The sequence below is a fragment of the Mustelus asterias genome, chromosome 7, assembly GCF_964213995.1.
Source record: "Mustelus asterias chromosome 7, sMusAst1.hap1.1, whole genome shotgun sequence".
NCBI classification, from domain to species: Eukaryota; Metazoa; Chordata; class Chondrichthyes; order Carcharhiniformes; family Triakidae; genus Mustelus; species Mustelus asterias.
The window spans coordinates 40,383,778-40,389,777 of record NC_135807.1 but is presented as its reverse complement, the minus strand read 5'-3'; the positions used below and the strand labels follow the sequence as shown (position 1 = coordinate 40,389,777).

The 6,000-nt window shown below is 45.1% G+C and overlaps 4 non-coding genes across 4 annotated transcripts; all 4 read right to left on the bottom strand.

Annotated features, from left to right (window-relative positions):
- Nucleotides 1-73, bottom strand: trnar-acg (transfer RNA arginine (anticodon ACG)). The gene has a single exon. It is a non-coding gene; the product is annotated as a tRNA-Arg (tRNA).
- Nucleotides 74-1,935: 1,862 nt separating this feature from the next.
- On the bottom strand, nucleotides 1,936-2,008 carry trnar-acg (transfer RNA arginine (anticodon ACG)). The gene has a single exon. It is a non-coding gene; the product is annotated as a tRNA-Arg (tRNA).
- Nucleotides 2,009-3,869: 1,861 nt separating this feature from the next.
- Nucleotides 3,870-3,942, bottom strand: trnar-acg (transfer RNA arginine (anticodon ACG)). Its single transcript has one exon. It is a non-coding gene; the product is annotated as a tRNA-Arg (tRNA).
- Nucleotides 3,943-5,436: 1,494 nt separating this feature from the next.
- trnar-acg (transfer RNA arginine (anticodon ACG)) lies at nucleotides 5,437-5,509 on the bottom strand. The gene has a single exon. It is a non-coding gene; the product is annotated as a tRNA-Arg (tRNA).
- Nucleotides 5,510-6,000: the final 491 nt, after the last annotated feature.

Below are 6,000 nucleotides of genomic sequence, written 5' to 3'. Positions count from 1 at the left end.
CGAGCCAGATAGGAGTCGAACCTACAATCTTCTGATCCGTAGTCAGACGCGTTATCCATTGCGCCACTGGCCCAGTTGACAGACCAAGTTGCTGGGCTCCCATTTCAGAGAGATCTGCTACAAAAAGGGTCACAAGTGGAAATGGGAATTCACATGCGGAACAATCAGCAACAAAGTCGCCTTCACTGCTTCATCTTGAAATGAGCTGAATATCACTGCATTCCAATCCACATCTGTCGTCAGCTGGCTGCTTCAATAACAGCTCGATGGTGCACGTGTTTATTTGAAGGGAGTGTGTTAGAAGCTACAATTCACTCAACTCAGCATTCCTAACTTGACAAAGAGATTACAGTTAACATGCTGTCGCCAAGGCACAGGGGCCCTCTTTTCCTGTCTGAACACTGCCTGCAAATGTCTGTTTCAGTTCTGCGGTTGCACCAGCTGACCAGCAGGGAGTGCCTTGGAGCTGCAATTCATCCACTGACAGCAATTAAATGCGTCCACCAGTAATGCAGCACATTCGCTGCTCCCTCACATTCCAGGCAGCTGCTAGTTTGCTGTCATCTTTCTACCATTCCCCACGTGTGGCTTATTCGCAGCTTCTTTCACTGTTATTGTATCTGCGCGTCCAGCCACTGGCTGACTGCTGCTGCTTTGACATGGTGGTGGGGAGAAAGCATTTCACATGAATAGTCAGTGCATGAATTGGCAGAGGCTTTTCTCTGCTGGCCAAGGAGCAACACGCATTTGCCATCTGATATCCTGTGTGAAACATCGAGTGTAAGATCCTGCAAGGGACTGGACAGCATACTCACATTACAGAGTGTTTGCTGTGCGTGTGGCAGGCAATGGGATCAACATCCCCAAATTCTCTATGTGCTCAGGGCAATTGTTCACAGACAGTCAGGGTGCCACATGTCAGTGTACGCAAACAAAGGCAAATTATTCCAAATGTTTTCTGATGCGGAAGTACAAAAAGGATTGGAAAATTAAATACAGGCAGTCCCTGGGTTCCGAACGCCCGACGTACGAACGCCTGTACTTACGTACCGACCTCCGTAAAGCCTATTATTAGGTTATTATCGAGTTACATACAATGCTTCGTACTGACGAACGGGCGGACTACATTGCGCGACGCTCAAAACACTGAGCGTTTTCCAAGTTTTGTGTCATTTCCATTTATGGTTATTACTGTATTATTATATTTAAGATGTTTTAGGTAAAATATATACTATATACTAAGACAAACATTTGACTAATTGACTGTAGATGTGAATCGTACGTAACTGTTCCGACTTACATATAAATTCGACTTACAGACAGACTTAAAAACAGAACTCGTTCGCAACCCGGGGACTGCCTGGAGTAGGATGTGATTGAGAAGTAAGTAATCTTTATTTGGTGGATGTGGGGCTAAGTGTTTGACGGGGTAAATGCTGAGAGCATGTTTCCCCCTTGGGAGAGTTCAGGATCAGAGGGCACAGTCTCAGCATAAAGGGGGTGGGGTGGGGAGCACAATTTAAGACTGAAATGAAGAGGAATTTCTTCTGCCAGAAGGTTGTGTTTATTTGGAACTCCATACCACACAGAGCTGTGAGGCAAAGTCATTGTCTATTGCTCAATTCTATACTCTGGATTGGTAGAGACTGGGAGCTGTGAAATTCCAGGGTCCTGACGATACATTGAAACTAAAAGAACTGTTTAACAGAACTCTGTGACTTGATCTGGTTACTGAAAGAGAAGAAAAGTTGTGATCAATTAAAAGGCTCAACATCAAAGCCCGCAACAAAATATTTTGCAGGTACATTTAGTAATGTTCACATTTAGCTATTGAATCTCTTGAGAGGGGGCCATTCACGCTGCAACGGCAACACAAGCAGATTTGTCAGTTTGGAAAGGGCGTCAAATTGTCTTGTGGAGACTGCAAAAGCTACACAAGCCAGGTAGGAGTCGAACCTACAATCTTCTGATCCGTAGTCAGACACGTTATCCATTGCGCCACTGGCCCAGTTGACAAGCACAATTGCTGGGCTCCCATTTCAAAGAGATCTGCTACAAAAAGGGTCACAAGTGGAAATGGGAATTCACATGCGGAACAATCAGCAACAAAGTCGCCTTCACTGCTTCATCTTGAAATGTGCTGGATATCACTGCATTCCAATCCACATCTGTCGTCAGCTGGCTGCTTCAATAACAGCTCGATGGTGCACGTGTTTATTTGAAGGGAGTGTGTTAGAAACTGCAATTCACTCAACTCAGCATTCCTAACTTGACAAAGAGATTACAGTTAACATGCTGTCGCCAAGGCACAGGGGCCCTCTTTTCCTGTCTGAACACTGCCTGCAAATGTCTGTTTCAGTTCTGCAGTTGCACCAGCTGACCAGCAGGGAGTGCCTCGGAGCTGCAATTCGTCCACTGACAGCAATTAATTGCGTCCACCAGTAATGCAGCACATTCGCTGCTCCCTCACTTTCCAGGCAGCTGCTAGTTTGCTGTCATCTTTCTACCATTCCACACGTGTGGCTTATTCGCAGCTTCTTTCACTGTTATTGTATCTGCGCGTCCAGCCACTGGCTGACTGCTGCTGCTTTGACATGGTGGTGGGGAGAAAGCATTTCACATGAATAGTCAGTGCATGAATTGGCAGAGGCTTTTCTCTGCTGGCCAAGGAGCAACACGCATTTACCGTCTAATATCCTGCTGTGAAACATCGAGTGTAAGATCCTGCAAGGGACTGGACAGCTCACTCACATTACAGAGTGTTTGCTGTGCGTGTGGCAGGCAATGGGATCAACATCCACAAATTCTCTATGGGCTCAGGACAATTGTTCACAGACAGTCAGGGTGTCACATGTCAGTGTACGCAAACAAAGGTAAATTATTCCAAATGTTTTCTGATGCGGAAGTACAAACAGGATTGGAAAATTAAATACAGGCAGTCCCTGGGTTCCGAACGCCCGACTTACGAACGCCTGTACTTACGTACCGACCTCCGTAAAGCCTATTATTAGGTCACTATTGAGTTACATACAGTGGTTAGTACTGACGAACGGGCGGACTACACTGCGCGACGCTCAAAACACTGAGCGTTTTCCAAGTTTTGTGTCACTTCCATTTATTATTATTACTGTATTATTATATTTAAGATGTTTTAGGTAAAATATATACTATATACTAAGACAAACATTTGACTAATTGACTACATGTGAACCGTACGTAACTGTTCCGACTTACATACAAATTCGACTTACAGACAGACTTAAAAATGGAACTCGTTCGTAACCCGGGGACTGCCTGTAATAGGATGTGATTGAGAAGTAAGTAATCTTTATTTGGTGGATGTGGGGCTAAGTGTTTGACGGGGTAAATGCTGAGAGCATGTTTCCCCCTTGGGAGAGTTCAGGATCAGAGGGCACAGTCTCAGCATAAAGGGGGTGGGGTGGGGAGCACAATTTAAGACTGAAATGAAGAGGAATTTCTTCTGCCAGAGGGATGTGTTTATTTGGAACTCCATACCACACAGAGCTGTGAGGCAAAGTCATTGTCTATTGCTCAATTCTATACTCTGGATTGGTAGAGACTGGGAGCTGTGAAATTCCAGGGTCCTGACGATACATTGAAACTAAAAGAGCTGTTTAACAGAACTCTGTGACTTGATCTGGTTACTGAAAGAGAAGAAAAGTTGTGATCAATTAAAAGGCTCAACATCAAAGCCCGCAACAAGACATTTTGCAGGTACATTTAGTAATGTTCACATTTAGCTATTGAATCGCTGGAGAGGGAGCCATTCACGCTGCAATGACAACACAAGCAGATTTGTCAGTTTGGAAAGGGCGTCAAATTGTCATGTGGAGATTGCAAAAGTTACACGAGCCAGGTAGGAGTCGAACCTACAATCTTCTGATCCGTAGTCAGACGCGTTATCCATTGCGCCACTGGCCCAGTTGACAAACAAAGTTGCTGGGCTCCCATTTCGGAGAGATCTGCTACAAAAAGGGTCACAAGTGGAAATGGGAATTCACATGCGGAACAATCAGCAACAAAGTCGCCTTCACTGCTTTCCATCAATGCTTCATCTTGAAATGTGCTGAATATCACTGCATTCCAATCCACATCTGTCGTCAGCTGGCTGCTTCAATAACAGCTCGATGGTGCACGTGTTTATTTGAAGGGAGTGTGTTAGAAACTGCAATTCACCCAACTCAGCATTCCTAACTTGACAAAGAGATTACAGTTAACATGCTGTCGCCAAAGCACAGGGGCCCTCTTTTCCTGTCTGAACACTGCCTGCAAATGTCTGTTTCAGTTCTGCAGTTGCACCAGCTGACCAGCAGGGAGTGCCTTGGAGCTGCAATTGATCCAAACACTCCACTGACAGCAATTAAATGCGTCCACCAGTAATGCAGCACATTCGCTGTTCCCTCACATTCCAGGCAGCTGCTAGTTTGCTGTCATCTTTCTACCCTTCCCCACGTGTGGCTTATTCGCAGCCTCTTTCACTGTTATTGTATCTGTGCGTCCAGCCACTGTCTGACTGCTGCTGCTTTGACATGGTGGTGGGGAGAAAGCATTTCACATGAATTGTCAGTGCATGAATTGGCAGAGGCTTTTCTCTGCTGGCCAAGGAGCAACACGCATTTAACGTCTGATATCCTGTGTGAAACATCGAGTGTAAGATCCTGCAAGGGACTGGACAGCTCACTCACATTACAGAGTGTTTGCTGTGCGTGTGGCAGGCAATGGGATCAACATCCACAAATTCTCTATGTGCTCAGGACAATTGTTCACAGACAGTCAGGGTGTCACATGTCAGTGTACGCAAACAAAGGTAAATTATTCCAAATGTTTTCTGATGCGGAAGTACAAAAAGAATTGGAAAATTAAACAATAGGATGTGATTGAGAAGTAAGGAATCTTTATTTGGTCGATGTGGGGATAAATGTTTGACGGGGTAAATGCTGAGAGCATGTTTCCCTCTTGTGAGAGTCTCGGACCAGAGGATATAGTCTCAGAATAAAGGCAGGTGGGGGGCAATTTAAGACTAAGATGAAGAGGAATTTCTTCTGCCAGAGGGTTGTGTTTCTTTGGAACTCCATACCACACAGAGCTGTGGGGGCAAAGTCATTGTGTATTCCTCAATTTAAACTGTGCTTTGGTAGAGTCTGGGAGCTGTGAAATTCCAGGGTCCTCGTTATACGTAGAAACTAAAAGAGCGGTTTAAGAGAACTCCATGACTTGATCTGGTTACTGAAAGAGAAGAAACGTTGAGATCAATTAAAAGCCTCAACATCAAAGCCCGTGGGTACAAATAGGAATGTTCACATTTAGCTATTGAATCTCTGGAGAGGGAGCCATTCACGCTGCAATGACAACACAAGCAGATTGATCAGTTTGGAAAGGGTGTGAAATTGTCATGTGGAGATTGCAAAAGTTACATGAGCCAGGTAGGAGTCGAACTTACAATCTTCTGATCCGTAGTCAGACACGTTATCCATTGCGCCACTGGCCCAGTTGACAATCAAAGTTGCTGGGCTCCCATTTTAGAGAGATCTGCTACAAAAAGGGTCACAAGTGGAAATGGGAATTCACATGCGGAACAATCAGCAACAAAGTCGCCTTCACTGCTTTCCATCAATGCTTCATCTTGAAATGTGCTGAATATCACTGCATTCCAATCCACATCTGTCGTCAGCTGGCTGCTTCAATAACAGCTCAATGGTGCACGTGTTTATTTGAAGGGAGTGTGTTAGAAACTACAATTCACTCAACTCAGCATTCCTAACTTGACAAAGAGATTACAGTTAACATGCTGTCGCCAAAGCACAGGGGCCCTCTTTTCCTGTCTGAACACAACCTGGAAATGTCTGTTTCAGTTCTGCGGTTGCACCAGCTGACCAGCAGGGAGTGCCTTGGAGCTGCAATTCATCCACTGGCAGCAATTAAATGCGTCCACCAGTAATGCAGCATCTTCGCTGCTCCTTCACTTTCCAGGCAGCTGCT